The sequence below is a fragment of the Salmo salar genome, unplaced genomic scaffold (genome assembly GCF_905237065.1).
Source record: "Salmo salar unplaced genomic scaffold, Ssal_v3.1, whole genome shotgun sequence".
In the NCBI taxonomy this organism is placed as follows: domain Eukaryota; kingdom Metazoa; phylum Chordata; class Actinopteri; order Salmoniformes; family Salmonidae; genus Salmo; species Salmo salar.
In genome coordinates this window covers 96,097-116,079 of record NW_025550937.1, presented here as the reverse complement: position 1 = coordinate 116,079, position 19,983 = coordinate 96,097, and the positions used below count along the sequence as shown (strand labels likewise).

Below are 19,983 nucleotides of genomic sequence, written 5' to 3'. Positions count from 1 at the left end.
AGCAGCGATCTAAGGTACTGCATCTCAGTGCTAGAGGCGTCACTACAGACCCTGGTTCAAAACTAGGCTGTATCATAACAGGCCGTGATAGGGAGTCCCATAGGGCAACGCACAGTGGCCCAGCATCGTCTGGGTTAGGGTTTGGCCGGGGTTTGGCAGGGGTTTGGCCGTCATTGTAAATAATAATTTGTCCTTAGCAGGCTTTCCTGGTTAAATAAAGGTTAAATACATTTTTTAAATGTAACTGCATTACACCGTTACACTGGCATACAAACTCGGTAGCATAGAGTTGATCATCCATATGACGTTAAGAAATAGTGCATTGTGGGTAGTTTAGAAGATTTCCATAAATAAGTGAATAAATATGTAATAACACAAAAACATAACTGTTTGTACTTATAGGTAACCATATCGTGACTACAACTAGGCTACTAAGTCTTTAACCACACTGTGTTGTTACACTGGTGAGTAAAAACTTATGCTTCCTACAATTAAACTTGTCTGAAACTAAAATAAACATTTTACTCTACTGCGTTACCCACTCCAGTCAGCAGATGGCGGTCTGGGAATTTAAGGCGATGCTGTTGGTGTGACGTATAATCTAGTGGACGGAACGCTTCTTTCAACAGCAACAACAGTTATTCACAAGCAGGCTTTAATGTGCTGGGCTTTGTTGTATAAACACAACTTTTCACCTCATAAATGTTTTATTTGGAACAATGGGTCAATATTACATAGAAATAAGATGTTATTTAACCATAAATGGTTCTCGAAAAACATTGTTCTTGTCAGCCAATTGGTTAATAACAGTGGGAATCTATTTACACAGAGAGAATTTATGGAAATATACAACTTTGAGGTTTCAAGCAAGGAATATGACACTGTTATTAAAGCTATACCTAGTGGGATAAAAACTTTACTTCAGAATAATGCATATTTTGGAATATCTCCGATTGTAAGCGATATTCAGGTGAATGGCATTGGTCTACTAGATACGAAATTCAACAATCGTTTAATAAGGGATATTTTCTACAGGAAGTCTATTCCCTCTGCTATATTTTGTTGGGCTTCATCGTTTGATGTAAACTGGCGCCGTGCTTGGCTCACTCCACACAGATTTATGGTGACCAATAAAGTAAAGGAGATCTCCTTTAAGATAATCCATAGATGCTATCCGTGTAATAGCTTGATTTCTAAATATATATTTGACGTTACCAGTGAATGCAGTTTTTGTGAACTAGAAACTGAATCTATTGAACACTTATTCTGTAATTGTTTATATAGTGAAGTGTTTTGGACTGATGTAAAACTATATCTTAGCCGCAAATTGCATACAACCATTGATATTACTAAGTTTGACATATTATTTTACTACACTGATTCCACAATTGAACGTGAGTATGTCATAAATCTCTTTATTTTATTAGGAAAATCTTTTATCCACAAATCAAAATTTATGAAGAAAAAGCCCCTTTTCTTAATTTTTTTATCTGATTTGGAACAGTACGTAGAATCTTTAAAACGTATACAAAACAATATGTCAAAAAAATGTATTCGATATATGTCTGTATTTGATTTGATATAATATATATATATTTTTTTCTCTAATTTCTTTGGATTCCCTCTGGCTGTTATGTTATGTTATGTTTATGTTTTGCATGTTACTGTTATTTACAACAAGTTAAATAAAGATCTGTGCAAACTAAAAAACTACAAAAAAAATAATAATAGTTAGCGAATACATTACTGTAAACTAAAAAAAATAATAAAAATTAAATAATAATAAAATAAAAATAAATATGAATATGAAACTGCCTTAAATACAATGATAGTATGTTTTAAATTCTCACTTAAAATATGCAGTGCTCTATTTGAACGTCTCAATATAATATTATTATTTCATGAAAGGAATGAAAAATAAATTTGTGTGCAAAAAAAAAAACAATCTTAACTGCGTCTCCTCCAGTCAGCAGACGGCGATGTGCGTCTTTCAGGCGATGCTGCAGCGTGACGTATAATCTAGTGGACGGAACGGATCAACAACAGCGAGTCAGCCACCTTGGTAGCCAACAGCCGAAACATTTAGACTGTTTCTGTGCATATTTGCCTCTGTGTTTTAAATATACTTCTGACATCTAGTTAATTGCCCCCATTTAAATGTTATAGGTACATTGTTAGTCAACTAGCTGGCTTGATAAGTTAGCCTAGCACTAAACTAGTCGCTCATGCTAACTAGCTAGCTAACATCCCCGACCATGAGCTCACTGATGTATTCCTCGCCTACTAAAGAAGGATAGGTCTGCTGGACGGAGAAAGAAGCTCTGTGGCTGAACATTGTCATGAAAGAGGAGAAGGAAGACGCGTTCAGAGTGAAGGAGGAGGGGGATGTTACTGTAAAAGAAGAGGAGGAAGAGAAAGAAGAGGATGCAGTTTTTGGAGTGAAGAAAGGGAGAGATAACGGTCATATTGACAGAGGAGTCAGGAGATCTGATTACCACCAGTAAGTACTGTCTTAAAAACGGACTCTAACTGTCCAAAGGGTTTGAACGAATGTGTTGTTTTAAAGCAGCATACTGAAATTCTATACTTGAAAATGTTGTTCTGTACTCTAGGAATTTATGTTATAATATAATGTTAAAGCTACATTTAAAAATGGGTGATTAAAGCCCTGAATGCTGATTGGCTGACAGCCGTGGTATATCAGGCCGTATTCCACGGGTATGACAAAACATGTATTTTTACTGTTCTGATTACGTTGGTAACCAGTTTATAATTGCAATAAGCCACCTCTGGTTTGTGATATATGGCCAATATACCACGGCTAAGGGCTGTATCCAGGCACTCTGTGTTGTGTTGTGCATAAGGACAGTCTTTAACCGTGCTATATTGGCCATATACCACACTTCCTCTGGTCTTATTGCTTAACTGTGACATGTGTATACCATCAGAGTCCCTCCCACCACAAAATCACAACTTAATTGTCTCACAGAATGGCAAACAAGTTATAAATGAAACTTTTGATGTGTGTCTATTGTAGGCCTTGTGTAGAGTGTGTATACCAACAAAAAGCAGATTTCTAAATAATGTTGGAGAAATACATAAAATAAGATGCATTATTGACATGAAATGGACATGTGTTATGGGGAGACTGAACATATTAGCAAACGTTTGTTAGTCGACAAAAAACATGGGCAAAATAGCCATTTCAAGGAAAGGCTAAACTAAAGAATTATCATTTAGAAAAGATGGTAATTATTACTTTAGAGATGAAGTGGGCCACCAACAAAACGTTAATAACAATGGATCAACTGCAGCCTTTAACATTAGTAATATATATTATTATAGAGCTCTGCTCAGCCTATAAACATGACATTATCTATTATTATAGAGTTCTGCTCAGCCTATAAACATGACATTATCTATTATTATAGAGCTCTGCTCAGCCTATAAACATGATCTATTATTATAGAGCTCTGCTCAGCCTATAAACATGACATTATCTATTATTATAGAGCTCTGCTCAGCCTATAAACATGGCATTATCTATTATTGTAGAGCTCTGATCAGCCTATAAACATGATCTATTATTATAGAGCTCTGCTCAGCCTATAAACATTATCTATTATTATAGAGCTCTGATCAGCCTATAAACATGACATTATCTATTATTATAGAGCTGTGCTCAGCCTATAAACATGACATTATCTATTATTATAGAGTTCTGCTCAGCCTGTAAACATGACATTATCTATTATTATAGAGTTCTGCTCAGCCTATAAACATGACATTCTCTATTATTATAGAGCTCTGCTCAGCCTGTAAACATGACATTATCTATTATTATAGAGCTCTGCTCAGCCTGTAAACATAACGTTATCTATTATTATAGAGCTCTGATCAGCCTATAAACATGACATTATCTATTATTATAGAGCTGTGCTCAGCCTATACACATGACATTATCTATTTTTATAGAGCTCTGCTCAGCCTGTAAACATGACATTCTCTATTATTATAGAGCTGTGCTCAGCCTATAAACATGACATTATCTATTATTATAGAGATGTGCTCAGCCTATAAACATGACATAATCTATTATTATAGAGCTGTGCTCAGCCTATAAACATGGCATTATCTATTATTATACAGCTCTGCTCAGCCTAAAATACGACATTATGTAGCCTGGCAGGTAGGAGCCAGTAACCGAAAGGTTGCTGGATCAAATCCCCGAGCTGACAAGGTAAAAACGCTGTCATTCTGCCCCTGAGCAAGGAAGTTAACCCACTGTTCCCTGGCTGCCGATGACGTGGATGTCTATTAAGGCAGCCCCCCACACCTCTCTGATTCAGAGGGGTTGGGTTAAATACGGGACACACATTTCAGTTGAATCCATTCAGTTGACTAGGTATCCCCCTTTCCCTATTGTAGAGCTCTGCTCAGCCTATAAACATGAGAGAAAGATTAGATTTTATGTTCTACATTATTATTATTATTAGGGCGGCCACCAAGTTTTTATTAAATTATGTAATGTTCTGAAAACTGACTTCAGGTTTTTGAGGAATCTAGCCTCACAGGAAGACAGTTTTATTTTCTGGAGGTTTAATTCAGTTCTCTGTTTAATATTTAACTAAAAACTCTGTTTGTCTTTGGTAGGAGAGGGACCAGACTCTCACTCTGACAGCAGGGAGACTCCTTTAGGGAAACCAGACCCAGAGATGCCCAAACCAGCGAAACAACACCACTGTTCCCAGTGTGGAAAGAGTTTTAAGTGGTTAAGGAACCTGAAAGTACATGAGAGAACGCATACAGGAGAAAACCCTTACGAATGCTCCCACTGTGGAAAGAGTTTTACCAAGTTAGGGAACCTAAAAGAGCATGAGAGGACACACACAAGAGAAAAGAGTTTCCAATGTTCCCAGTGTGGAAAGAGGTTTACCCAGTTACGGTACCTGAAACAACATGAAGAAATACACACAGAAGATAGGAAGACCTACCACTGCTCTCAGTGTGGAAAGATATTTACTGGGTTAGGGAACCTGAAAATACATATGAGAAGACACTCTGGAGAGAAGCCGTACCACTGTTCCCACTGTGTAAAGAGTTTTACTCAGTTAGGGAGCCTGAAACCACATGAGAGGGGACACACTGGAGAGAAGCCTTATCACTGTTCCCACTGTGGAAGGAATTTTAGGTGGTATGCGAGCCTGAAGGAGCATGAGAGAATACACACAGGAGAAAAGCCTTACCACTGTTCCAATTGTGAAAATAGTTTTACCCATCGAGGGAGCCTGAAAGCGCATGAGAGAATACACTCAGGAGAAAAGCCTTACAAATGTTCCCGATGTGAAAAGAGTTTTACCCGGTTAGGGAGCTTGAAAAAGCATGAGAGAACACACACAGGAGAAAAGCCTTTCCAACATACTAATACACAGGAGGAGAAGACATACCACTGCTCTCATTGTGAAAATACATTTTCCCAGTCAGAGGACCTGAAATCACATGAGAGAATAGAGAGGCTGTGTTCTGACTTATGTTTTTGATTGAGAAATTGTGTTTTTGTTCATTCTACATTAAATAATATTGTATGAATGAAATCATACTGAAAAATAGGTCTACATGTTTTTCCAGCTCAAGACATGATCATGTCGAAAATCGGATTAAAAGAGTAAAAAAAAATGTTTTGATTATGAACTTAAGATTGATTGAATGCAAGTGTAAACCCCTAAATGTTGTTCACTATATCATTGGGATATTTCAAACATGTTAATTATTAAATAGATTGATATTAGTATTTCTTCATTCAGATTGTCATTGTAAATGCGTATTGGTTCTCAATTGACATATCTGATTAAATAAATGTGAAATAAAGTAAATGCCATATTATTTTTGGGAAGTCTATTTGGTTCTATGTTGGGACTATAAGAATATTTTGAAGATAAATACACAAGGCAGAGTAAGAGAGAGACAGAGGACGAGAGGTCAGTACAGTACTAACAACCAATGGAAATTGTGTTTTTTCCTGTAATAGGGAGTTATTGATCAGTGGTTCAGCAACATGGGAGGATGTAGATGTACACTCCCGTTCAACAGTTTGGGGTCACTTAGAAATAACCTTGTTTTTAAAAGAAAGCCATTTTTTGTCCATTAAAATAACATCAAATTGATCTGAAATACAGTGTAGACATTGTTAATGTTGTAAATGACTATTGTAGCTGGAAACAGATGATTATTAATGGAATATCTACATAGGCGTACAGAGGCCCATTATCAGCAACCATCACTCCTGTGTTCCTATGGCACGTTGTGTTAGTTAATCCAAGTTTATCATTTTAAAAGGCTAATTGATCATTAGAAAACCCTTTTGCAATTATGTTAGCACAGCTGAAAACTGTTGTTATGATTAAAGAAGCAATAAAACTGGTCTGCTTTAGACTAGTTGAGTATCTGGAGCATCAATGTAACCTCTCAAATTCATAGACAGGTGTCGCGTCTATTTTTACCCAAAAGTAGTTTTTTACCTGGAGACTGTAGTGCTACTTTCTCAAAATGAACATAAATGCTGTAGGGGGAGGGTTCTGGTGTTTTACCAGGAGACTGGGGCCGATCCCCATTTAGGAATGTATGTCTTGCTTACTCACACTCTGCATGTGTTGATACCTGGCTGAAAACCCTCACAGTTGTTGGCCAACAGATTTTGTCATGGAGTTTTCATTCAATAGGGTTTAGAGTCCATTTCATCTTAAGCCATTCTTTTAAATACGGTAATACCTTTAATTAGAATGTTGTGCCTTTAAATACCTTTTCATTCTAATTTTGTTGACGGACTCAATAGAATACACGGAGTCAGAAACTAGGGATCAATTCAAGAAAGTCATCATTCGTCTCTGTTTCAACACCAACTGGTAGATTTAAAAATACTCTGATCTTGTAGATTATTTAGGTACATTTTAGGGTTAGGAAAGTATGTATGAATCATAAAAACAATAGTCCTATAAATCTACCCTAATTCTTATTAATCATGGAAGTTTGATGACAACGGCCCAATCCTACATTTACATAAGTGTTCAGACCCTTAACTCAGTACTTTGTTGAAACACCTTTGGCAGCGATTACAGCCTTGAGTCTTCTTGGGTATGACACTAGAAGCTTGGCACACCTGTATTTGGGTAGTTTCTTCCATTCTTCTCTGCAGATCCTCTCAAGCTCTGTCAGGTTGGATGGGGAGCATCGCTGCACAACTATTTTCAGGTCTCTCCAGAGATGTTTGATCGGGTTCAAGTCCGGGCTCTGGCTGGACCACTCAAGGACAACAGTGCAATAATATGTAACAACTTCACAACAAATACACACATCTAAAGTAAAGGAATGGAATTAAGAATATATAAATATTTGGACGAGCAATGTCAGAGTGGCATAGACTAAAATACAGTAGAATAGTATAGAATACAGTATATACATATGAGATGAGTAATACATAGACAGATACAGTAGAATAGGATAGAATACAGTATATACATATGAGATGAGTAATACATAGACTAAGATACAGTAGAATAGTATAGAATACAGTATATACATATGAGATGAGTAATACAGTAGAATACAGATACAGTAGAATAGGATAGAACCTAGTCTGTTCATTATATACTTCAACATTATGTATTGTTACACCATGTAGGAGCAGTATAGACCTAGTCTGTTCATTATATACATCTACATGATGTATTGTTACACCATGTAGGAGCAGTATAGACCTAGTCTGTTCATTATATACATCTACATGATGTATTGTTACACCATGTAGGAGCAGTATAGACCTAGTCTGTTCATTATATACATCTACATGATGTATTGTTACACCATGTAGGAGCAGTATAGACCTAGTCTGTTCATTATATACATCTACATGATGTATTGTTACACCATGTAGGAGCAGTATAGACCTAGTCTGTTCATTATATACATCTACATGATGTATTGTTACACCATGTAGGAGCAGTATAGACCTAGTCTGTTCATTATATACATCTACATGATGTATTGTTACACCATGTAGGAGCAGTATAGACCTAGTCTGTTCATTATATACATCTACATGATGTATTGTTACACCAACACAAAAAAAGGAAATTATATTATTTTATACTAATACAATTGCTCAGAGAAAGAGATTTAGTTTAAAATGTAATTCTCAAAAGGTTGGGGTCTGAATTATTGCCACCCATGTTTTCAGTACTCCAGCACCCTCCCCTTGGGAGAATAACGACACTGAAATGTTTTATGAGATTAGAGAACACATTGGGTGGTATCTTAGACCATTCCTCCATACAGAATCTCTCCAGGTCCTTGATTTATTTAGTCTGTCTTATGGACTGCCCTGTTCAATTCAAACCACAGGTTTTCAATGGAGTTCAAGTCCGAAGACTGAGATTGCCATTAAAAATGTTGATTTTGTGCCCAATTAACCATTTCTTTGTGGATGTTGATGTGTCTTGCTGGAAGATCCTCTTATGGCCAAGTTTCAGCCTCCTAGCAGAGAGGTAACCAGGTTTTGGGCTAAAATATCCTGGTAGTGGGTAAAGTTAATTTATTTATTTCATACAGTAATTTTTGCTCATCATTATCAAGGGTACCAATAACTAGGTGCTTATTTTGATATCTAGTTATTTGACTGAATCAGAAATACAGATGTGGAGTAGATGTAGAGTTTGTTTTAAATTCTCATAAAAAATCTGAACTAATCAAACACTTGTTGCTCTTTGTACTTGTTGATATAATATTCATATTTAATGGAGAGAAAAAAACGTTTCCCCTAAACTGCTTTATAATATTATAATTCAATGAAGAATAAAAATAGTTTTCCCTCCTCAACTGCGTTTCCTCCCTCCAGACAGCAGATGGCGATATGTGTCTTTCAGGCGATGTTTCTAGTGTGACGTATAATCTAGTGGACGGAACGCTTCTTCAACAACTGCAGCCACCTCGGTAGCTCGCTAGCTGACAAAGTCTGAACATTCAAGTTCTTTAGACAATTTCGTGGTTTAATTGCCACTATGATTCAAACATACTTATGTGGAAACAACTAGCTACCCCATTTAATTTAATATTTACGTTGTAAGTCAACTCTCTGGCTGGTTAAGTTAGCATTAGCCTAGCTAGCTAACATCCCCGACCATGCGCTCACTAAGTTACTCTCCTCCTGCTAAAGAAGAGGAGGTCTGCTGGACGGAGAAAGAGGGACTGTGGCAGAACGTTGTCGTGAAAGAGGAAGAGGAGGATGTTACATTACAAAGACAAGTAGAAGGTGAGGCTGTTACCGTGAAAGAAGAAGTGAAAGACGAGGAAGACGCTTTCAGAGTGAAAGACGAGGAGGAAGATGCCGTTTTTGGAGTGGAGGATGAAGTGAAAGAAGATGAAGACGTTTTTGGAATGAAGGATGAAGAGGGGGAGATTACTGTCACATTAGAGGAGGACGAAGAAGAGAAGACTGGAGATCTGATTAACATTAGTAAATACAGTGAGTACTATCTAATAAAACATGGACATTGATCTGATTAACACCAGTAAATACAGTGAGTACTATCTTATAAAACAGGGACATTGATCTGATTAACACAAGTAAATACAGTGAGTACTATCTAATAAAACAGGGACATTGATCTGATTAACACCAGTAAATACAGTGAGTACTATCTAATAAAACAGGGACCTTGATCTGATTAACACCAGTAAATACAGTGAGTACTATCTAATAAAACAGGGACATTGATCTGATTAACACCAGTAAATACAGTGAGTACTATCTAATAAAACAGGGACCTTGATCTGATTAACACCAGTAAATACAGTGAGTACTATCTAATAAAACAGGGACACAAACTCTGCAGATGTTGAACTAATGTGTGATTTTTAAAAGGGCATTCTACACTCAAATATGTTTTTGTACTGTATGAATTGTTCACTTTTCCTGTTGAAAAGTGATATAAATACAGTAAAGTATAAACACACTAATGGGAAACAAATAAATGTTTTGAGCAAAATAGTGTTTTTTTAACAACTGCAAACTAGAAGGAGTGAGTGATGTCATAGTAAGGCCTTCAAGGAGTTGGCTTGATGGGAAGTCGTGATGTCATCCAATAGGAGGCTGATCTTCATGTGAATATTCATTATTCTTTTTAAAATCCTTCCTGTTCTGTCAAGTTGGTTGTTGATCATTGCTAGAAAGCCATTTTCAAGTCTTGCTATAGATTTTAAAGACGATTTAAGTCCAAACTGTAACTAGGCCACTCAGGAACATTCAATGTCATCTTGGTAAGCTCCTCCAGTGTAGATTTGGCCTTGTGGTTTAGGTTATTGTCCTGTTAGGAAAGTTGTTTGTATTCAGATCTCTGAAATGCTCTCTACCTACGTAACATTTAGTGTCTCCTTATGTTACGCTGGAAAAACAGTTTTCATGGATACAGAAATCCTAAATCATTTCAGAGTTTGCTAATCCAATGGTTCTAACCAAGAGTGACCTTAACTTTATTGACAACTCCCAAATGGATACTGTCATTAATGTGGTTCTTCAATAATTACACATAATACATAATACTTTGGCTGTTTAGTTACAGTCACATGTTCAACTATCATCAGCTGATCCAGGAAATCATTTTCTGAATGACAGTCACATGACAAACATGACGACATGCAACAACAACCAAAGTGCTTCTTCATTCATTACTCTGGTAAAGACAGTTATACTGTGCTCCACATTGGATCCAACACCCCTAACAAATTGATTTTTATAATGCGTTATTGTCTGATTGATTTACAGTAGGGTCTCGTTAGTCTGTTTGTGCACAGAGATATGCTCCACGTTGGATCCAACATTCCTACTTTGCTCATAATGTGTAGAGAACTGTTCCTTGATGGATAGGCTATTGTACAACACACAGAGCTATTTTCCTTTATTCAGGACATTTAGAATGACAACACATTACAGAGTAGCCTAGTGGGATTATTCACAAAATTATCTGGTGATCAGGTTATGAAATGTCATGACAAAGACATTTTAATTTCCATGTTTCACCTGAAATATTAAATGATTTATAGTCTATGTTGTTGTTAGATAAAGTTATGGGTCCTACAGTAGGTCTATGTTATTGTTAGGTGAAGTTATGGGTCCTACAGTAGGTCTATGTTATTGTTAGGTGAAGTTATGGGCCAATTTGTTAAACACTTAGTGTACAAACCCTCATTGTCAGGCTGATGTTAAAGCTAGCCAAAGAGCATTTTACTGGTTGAAGTGTTTTTTAAGTGTAAAGCAGTTGATTTGCGACAATAACACAAACATATTAAGCAGGAGATTCAAACGAGCCCTACAATTATAATCCAAAGTAATGTGAAATGCACTCATATGCAACCTGTAAATGGAGGCTATTTTTACTGTCAGCCTATGAGAACTCCCCTGAGTTTCCCCCATGGTGGTGAATTAGTGAATAGACACAGAGCTTAATGTGAGTTTCCTTGAGTAGCACTCCTGATAGTGTGCTGTAATATTCAGAATACAAGGACGAGGACCAGCTGCCTCCAATTGGAGATCAACCCCAAAAACAACAACATAGAAATAGAAAAACTAGAACTTAAACATAGACATAGAAAACCACCCAAAAACACCCCCTGTCACGCTCTGCCCACACTACTATAGAAAATGACATCTTACAAGGGTCAGGACGTGACAACTACATCCATAACTAGTGGTTTCCTCATTACCAGATATACTACATCCATAACTAGTGGTTTCCTCATTACCAGATATACTACATCCATAACTAGTGGTTTCCTCATTACCAGATATACTACATCCATAACTAGTGGTTTCCTCATTACCAGATATACTACATCCATAACTAGTGGTTTCCTCATTACCAGATATACTACATCCATAACTAGTGGTTTCCTCATTACCAGATATACTACATCCATAACTAGTGGTTTCCTCATTACCAGATATACTACATCCATAACTAGTGGTTTCCTCATTAGCAGGGATGAGTTTCTGCAACCAAATTGTGTGCTTTGCCCTCGTGCCGCAATTTTAGCAAACACAGAAAGGGCCTATATTGGAGACCAAAAGTCGTCTGGCACACTGCTTAGAGTTTCAACAACTCTAATAATTTATTTCTAGCCTACAATCATCGATGTTACTACTAATGTGAAAACAAGACAAAATATGACTATTCTTGCTCATTTTAAGACAATTGTTAAATCATGTTAACATTCATTACAGACGTCAATTGTTGTCAGACATCATGGCTCCGCTGTTGGCATCCCCTTTTACAGTGGATTTCTGCTGTTGTGGGCCTTTAATCATCTGTCTGACTTTGTTGTTCACACAGGAGAGAGATGTGACTATCGTGGATCCTCTGGGGAGCCTCAACAACCTCGTGATGCTGAAGAGGCAGAGAAGAGTCTCTCCACATTAGAACACCTCAATAATCACCTGCAGAGATCCACAGGGAAGAGAACTCACTGCTCCTCTGACTGTGGGAAGAGATGCACCTCATCAGGCATTAAAATGAATCAGAGAATCCACACAGGAGAGAAACCCTATAGCTGTGATCAATGTGGGAAGAGTTTTACTCAGTCAAGCAGCCTGATATCACACCAGAGAACACACACAGGAGAGAAACCTTTTAGCTTTGATCAATGTGGGAGGAGTTTTACTACATCTGATCATCTGACAGTACACCAGAGAACACACACAGGAGAGAAACCTTATAGCTGTGATCAATGTGGGAAGAGTTTCACTACATCAAGCATTCTGACTGTACACCAGAGAAGACACACAGGAGAGAAACCTTATAGCTGTGATCAATGTGGGAAGAGTTTTAGTCAATCTGGCTCTCTGACTCTACACCAGAGAATACATACAGGAGAGAAACCTTATAGCTGTGGTAAATGTGGGAAGAGTTTTGGTCAATCTGGAGATCTGACTCTACACCAGAGAACACATACAGGAGAGAAACCTTATAGCTGTGGTCAATGTGGGAAGAGTTTCACTACATCAAGCATTCTGACTGTACACCAGAGAAGACACACAGGAGAGAAACCTTGTAGCTGTGGTAAATGTGGGAAGAGTTTTGGTCGATCTGCACATCTGACTCAACACAAGAGAACACACACAGGAGAGAAATATTTTGGCTGTGGTTAATGTGACAAGAGATACTCTGATAAAAGGCCTCTGATCAAACATCAGAAAATACATGGAGTTGTTTCATGATATCAATGAAATAATGTCACAATGTAGAATGTTTTAACATTGTAGAAGGAGTATTTTAATGATGTCACAATGTAGAACCCTAAACGTTTGTCCCCTGTTCTATTGATTTCAACATGATATGGATATTAGCCTCAGGGGGAAAATCCAGGCTCTGAAATGGAAGAGTTACTATTTATGAGATTTAATAAAAAGTGACTAACACAAAAGGAGTTCTGTTACACTTACCATGTTGGTTACGCACAGGAATCACAATGCAACACTTCAAAATGTAACTAGCTGTTTTCTACAAATTGTCCTCTAACCAGGGATGTACACATTATTCCCAGATTCTGCGTGATTTTTGAGCTGTTAGTTTTAACAGGACGTGCAACCTCATCTCCCTCCTCTCTGCACAATTGATTTCAACATGATATCGATGAGTTATGACAAATAAGTGTTGTGTTCCTTTGTTTAGGGACCCCTAAATTTAAATGCATCACTCCAAAATGTAGCTGACTGTCTTCTGCAGGTTGTCCTCTAACCAGTGAGGTAAAATATATCTCCATTTCCATGTGTTTTTTGTTTTGTTGTGTTAGTTTGAAGAGCAGGTTCAACCTGATTTCCCCCCAAATGGATATAAGATTTGTGTTTTGCATTTAGCTAGTGCGTTGCCATGGATCTTTATTTATTTTGACTGCACGTTTTTCCGTATTGGAGATGAGTTTTGTTTGGGCTCGTTCCAAGGAGACGAGAGTTCTAGAATCTAGTGAGTTTTAGGAAGACGAGAGTTCTAGAAGCTAGTGAGTTTTAGGAAGACGAGAGTTCTAGAAGCTAGTGAGTTTTAGGAAGAGGAGAGTTCTAGAATCTAGTGGGATTTAGGAAGACGAGAGTTCTAGAAGCTAGTGGGATTTAGGATTCTATAGAAAGAAAAAGGAGAACAATTGATTATATTGGGAAATTAAGTTGTTTTCTGTTGGTGGTGAGCAAACTTGTCCAAAAGAAATGTAGGACATATTTGTTGTCTTAAGGGGGAAGGCGTTACAGGCTTTGGTTTTTCCATTTATGTTTTGAGGTTGGACTTTAGCTCGTCTAGCTCGTTAGCACGTCTAGCTCGTTAGCACGTCTAGCTCGTTAGCACATAGGACGCACTGATTGGTGTCACCTCGTTAGTCAGTATGTGTTACACCTGTGCTGGCTTGTCCATCTCGTTAGTGGGAAGGTGTTTCACCTGAGCTGGTCCAGGTTCTATTTAAGAGTGTCTGGCCCAGTGCTCCAGTTGTCTTGATACATGTGGAGAGTCAACACCTTTAGTTGCTCCACCTTTTTGGTTTACTTCCTGTCTTTAAGTTTGGTGTGGGTTTTTCTTTTGTTTTCCTCTTCTTGGGCAGATTTAGTGGGTCTCATGGTGGGTGTCTTTTAGGTCCCAGTTGTTGTTACTAGTCAACTTTCAGTGGACACTGAGAGCAAAACTACAAGATTATGTTATAATACTTTTATTGCATCAAATGGTTGTTTAATGCAACAGAATAGAGGGTTCTTAGAACTATTGTGTCTGTGTGTTCTACTGAGGATGGGCCTCTGGGAGAAAACACTGACAGGAGATTTACAATGTCTTTTGGGTGATAAAACCTAAAGAGACCGCATTCCAGAACATGAGTTAATGTTTCTGTTCTATATGGTACCAGGGAGAGATGACCTCAGGGCCAGACCCTGGTCTCTACACAAAGAGTACTGTTTTTACAGCAGATACTGTCTGCTGAGAATTATAAGCATCTTACATACAAATCTTAACCTTGTGACCCGTTCTATACATCTGTTGTTGGTCATGTAGGTTGAAAGGGGTGTATCTTGGCTGTAAAAGACCTTTGTACTTTTGTCTCGTGGCTCTCAACGAATCATCTGGGGGTGATTTGTCGACCAGCCATCATTTTCGTAGAACACTCAATTGATTCACTTTATATGTGTGTGTTGTATTGACCTGCTCCCGTATTAATAAGTGAATAAAGATTTAGTTTTAGAATAACGCTGACTTGTGTGATAAGTTTGTTTCCTCAATTGATATTAAAGAAATTAACCTCCACATTTGGCGATGGGGATGTGAATCTTGACCTGACTCCTGACGACCTGGGTCAATGACCTGACTCCTGACGACCTGGGTAAATGACCTGGCTCCTGACGACCTGGGTCAATGACCTGGCTCCTGACGACCTGACTCCTGACGACCTGGGTCAATGACCTGGCTCCTGACGACCTGGGTCAATGACCTGACTCCTGACGACCTGACTCCTGACGACCTGGGTCAATGACCTGGCTCCTGACGACCTGACTCCTGACGACCTGGGTCAATGACCTGGCTCCTGACGACCTGGGTCAATGACCTGACTCCTGACGACCTGACTCCTGACGACCTGGGTCAATGACCTGGCTCCTGACGACCTGGGTCAATGACCTGACTCCTGACGACCTGACTCCTGACGACCTGGGTCAATGACCTGGCTCCTGACGACCTGGGTCAATGACCTGGCTCCTGACGACCTGGGTAAATGACCTGGCTCCTGATGACCTGGGTAAATGACCTGACTCCTGACGACCTGGGTAAATGACCTGGCTCCTGCCGACCTGGGTAAATGACCTGACTCCTGACGACCTGGGTAAATGGTGCACCAGGGATCCCTCAAACTTGGGATCTCAGGGAGACTTCGGGAACGGAGCAAATGAACCCACCTTTGATCTGAGTGGATACCACAACTCAAACCTAGTTTAAAAAATAATGAGGTGAGCGAAACACGCAAAGTGGAGATTTTAGAAAATCCTCGTAGGCTCTGAGTGTGTATTCCTGTGTGAGGGGGGGCACCTTGGAGGTGTAAACAGGGCCCAGTCAGGAGGCTCTGAGTGTGTACTCCTGTGTGGAGGTGTAAACAGGGCCCAGTCAGCTATCTCTGTAAACTGGATGAAAACTAGAATCTGTGTTTACTAGTTAAGACTATTTATGATATAGTATAAGATAGTAAGGTGCACCTGTAATTGTTTTAAACCTGTAATTATTTTAAACCTGGACACCATTTTAGAAGTATTGAAAGATGTAAATGTATGAGTTACATTATCCTAGGAACTAACCATTAGATAGAAATGTGAAAATATTCCTGCAGGTTAATATATTGTTGAAAAACAACTAATTGATTAGGTATGTTTGGGAATAGCATTGTGTGACTGTGATATGAGAGTTGTGTGACTGTGGTATGAGAGTTGTGTGACTGTGATATGAGAGTTGTGGAAATGAGTCTTAATCTGATGTTTGGATAGTAACATAGAAATATGCTGAATCAGATGATTGAAATGTGGATAATAAGCGGGATGATATTTTAGAAAGCAGCGGAAGGTCTATAGTTCCTGGGAGGCTTGATTTTTGCCGTGGTCTCTGGGAGGTTAGAGAACCGTTGAGGATCCCATGGTCATTGTCTGGGAAACTAAAGTTTATTTTTGGTTCTGCTGGGAGGATGTTTGGAGAGATGCTTCGTTGCTATGGAGAGTCCCTGAAAAAGCAAATGGAATGGTTGTCGTGACTACCTGAGAATTTCTTACGTTTTATATGGATTCTGTGAATATATGAACATATGATGAATTGTATGTGTGTATAATGATTACTAGAGATTTGATGAAGTAATACTGGGAATATAATTAGATACAATTTAAACAACCCATATGTAGACGAACGTAGGCTTTGAGTTGGTATCTTTAATGGATCATTTGATAAAGATGAGGTTTAAGCATTATTAAACTGTCTACAAAGTCTGAGCAGTTGTCTCAGAAACTGATGGGAGTGTGTCCACTTTAGGGTAAGTTACCCTAACAATGTAACTATAAACCGCTTATTGGATTTTCTCCGTCCGGGTACTACATTTCAAATACATGTAAATCTACATTTGAAATGGGGGGGGGGGGGTCTCCCTGGTATGAGAGGAGTTGGGGGGGAGTTTAGTTAGTTAGTTAGTTAACGAAGCTAACGTTAGCTAGTTCATTATCACAAAAGTGAGAACTGCTCTAGATTGGAAACTTACGTTAATGAGTGTAAAGCCATATTGTCTTTATGGAAACGATATACAATATATGGGAAAGAATATAGTTGAGGAAATAATCCAAACCTAGTTGTGCCTAGTTAGGACATAACGTTAGCTAGCTAGCTAACGGTACTGTACTGTAGCTCATACAACGCCGACGGTCAAACCCGGCTTTCTAATATTTACGTTCATTAACTATAGTAACGTTATGGAAGATATTCACAGAAAACCATCATTGTCTTCGTTATTCATTATTAGTATGTTATATTATTATAATAAATGATTTCGAGACATATTCAGAGCCAAACATCAACACAACTTAACCTTTTTAACTGTTGTCGCATCCAAACTTGTCACCATCGTTTTCAGTTGTAATTGCGAAGTTCCCGGAAGAAGTCCAGCAACAACGGAGGTTCCTCGATGAACCCACCTTCTAACAAGTTCTTTGAAGAACCTTTTGGGGCTGTTTTTCATTGACCAAGAACCCTACGGTTCTTAGGGGATCTGAGAACAACTCCAGTTGAACCCTTCATTTTTAGAGTGTAGTCGGCTCTATTTACTCTCAGATTCAAACATGATGATTAGTATCAACGATCAAGTCAGCTGCTGCTGCTCCAATACAGTATGAGGTGAGACGGTGAACTGATGTTGAACTGGGCAGTCAGCTGCTGCTGCTCCAATACAGTATGAGGTGAGACGGTGAACTGATGTTGAACTGGGCAGTCAGCTGCTGCTGCTCCAATACAGTATGAGGTGAGACGGTGAACTGATGTTGAACTGGGCAGTCAGTCATTCATTCTGTACTATGAGTCTATCAAATCAAATTGAATTTGACCTTACAGTGAAATGCTTACTTACAAGCCCCTAACCAACAATGCAGTTTTAAAAAGTACAAATAAGAATACTAAATAAAAGGAACAAGAATGAAAGAGCAGAAGTTAAATAACAATAGCTAGACTATATACAGGGGTACCGGTACAGAGTCAATGTGCGGGGGCACCGGTTAGTCGAGGTAATTGAGGTAATATGTACATGTAGGTAGAGTTATTAAAGTGACTATGCATAGATGATAACAGAGAGTGGGGGGGGGGCTTCCTCTGACACCGCCTGGTAAAGAGGTCTTGGATGGCAGGGAGCTTGGCCCCATTGATGTACTGGGCTGTACGCACTACCCTCTGTAGTGCCTTGCGGTCGGAGGCAGAGCAGTTGCCATACCAGGCAGAGATGCAACCAGTCAGGATGCTCTCGATGGTGCAGCTGTAGAAGCTTTTGAGGATCTGAGGACCCATGCTAAATCTTTTCAGTCTCCTGAGGGGGAATAGGTTTTGTTGTGCCCTCTTCACGACTGTCTTGGTGTGTTTGGACCATGATAGTTTGTTAGTGATGTGGACACCAAGGACCTTGAACTTCTCAACCTGCTCCACTACAGCCCCGTCGATGAGAATGGGGGCGTGCTGTCTTCCTTTTCCTGTAGTCCACAATCATCTCCTTTGTCTTGATCACGTTGAGGGAGAGGTTGTTTTCCTGGTACCACACGGCCAGGTCTCTCACCTCCTCCCTATAGGCTGTCTCATCGTTGTTGGTGATCAGGCCTACCACTGTTGTGGCATCGGCAAACTTAATAATGGTGTTGGAGTCGTGCCTGGCTGTGCAGTCATGAGTGAACAGGGAGTACAGGAGGGGGCTGAGCAAGCACCCCAGAGGGGCCCCTGTGTTGAGGATCAGTGTGGCGGATGTGTTGTTACCTACCCTTAAAAAACATGAGCTGGCGCACACCCAGAAGAATTGTTTGTGTGGAGGTCCTGACTAACCGCGAATAAACTATAAACTATCAAAATAAAGTCGCACACTCCATGTATAAACTCCCAGCAATTGAATGGGTATTTACCAACGTTTCAGCATCACTGTGCCTTCCTCAGGGTGATGTCATGAATACTTGAACCAGGTTATGTTGACAAACAGCGCAGTTAGTGCAACCAATGACAATAGAGAGGGGTGTGTCATAATGATTAAGTTAATTAAAATGAATTAGTGAAACTGTTAAATAGTATATGACATTAAATATTTTACTCTATTGTTATCATATAGAAACATCATGGAATATTGTACATCATATTAAATATATTACTCTATTGTTATCATATAGAAACATCATGGAATATTGTACATCATATTAAATATATTACTCTATTGTTATCATATAGAAACATCATGGAATATTGTACATTATATGACCATCAACATACATTATTGTTTCATTCAATTTCACATAATGAGGATATTTAATATTTTCAAGTTCAGAAGTCAGAACCCATCACCTGCTATGTAAAAGAGACAGAATAATGCACGATGGTCAATGCTTTCTGGGATCCTTGGGACATCCCTACCCTAAACCCTAACCTTAACCCCTACCTTAACCATTTTAAATGTCAACTTCAACGGGCTAGGGACGTCCCAAGGATGTATCTCTACCTGAAAATACATGATCTAAGTGATTGATAGTTGGTATTCAGCAGTCATAAAGCCTTATTTACTTTAATGAACTACTAAAATAGTGATTTTGTCAGACAGCAGCTCTACACATTATTGACTGACTGATCCATTCATCCTTCCATCCCTCCTCAGCCTTCCTCTCCTCTGAAGACCCAGTGAGGGTGGAGCTCAGTCAGAGAGCTGTTGAGG

At 38.8% G+C, this 19,983-nt stretch overlaps 1 long non-coding RNA gene across 1 annotated transcript; it reads left to right on the top strand.

Moving 5' to 3' along the window:
• Positions 1-1,970: 1,970 nt before the first annotated feature.
• Positions 1,971-5,883, top strand: LOC123740284 (uncharacterized). Its single transcript, XR_006768276.1, has 2 exons — positions 1,971-2,500; positions 4,654-5,883. It is a non-coding gene; the product is annotated as an uncharacterized lncRNA (long non-coding RNA).
• The last annotated feature ends 14,100 nt before the right edge of the window (positions 5,884-19,983 follow it).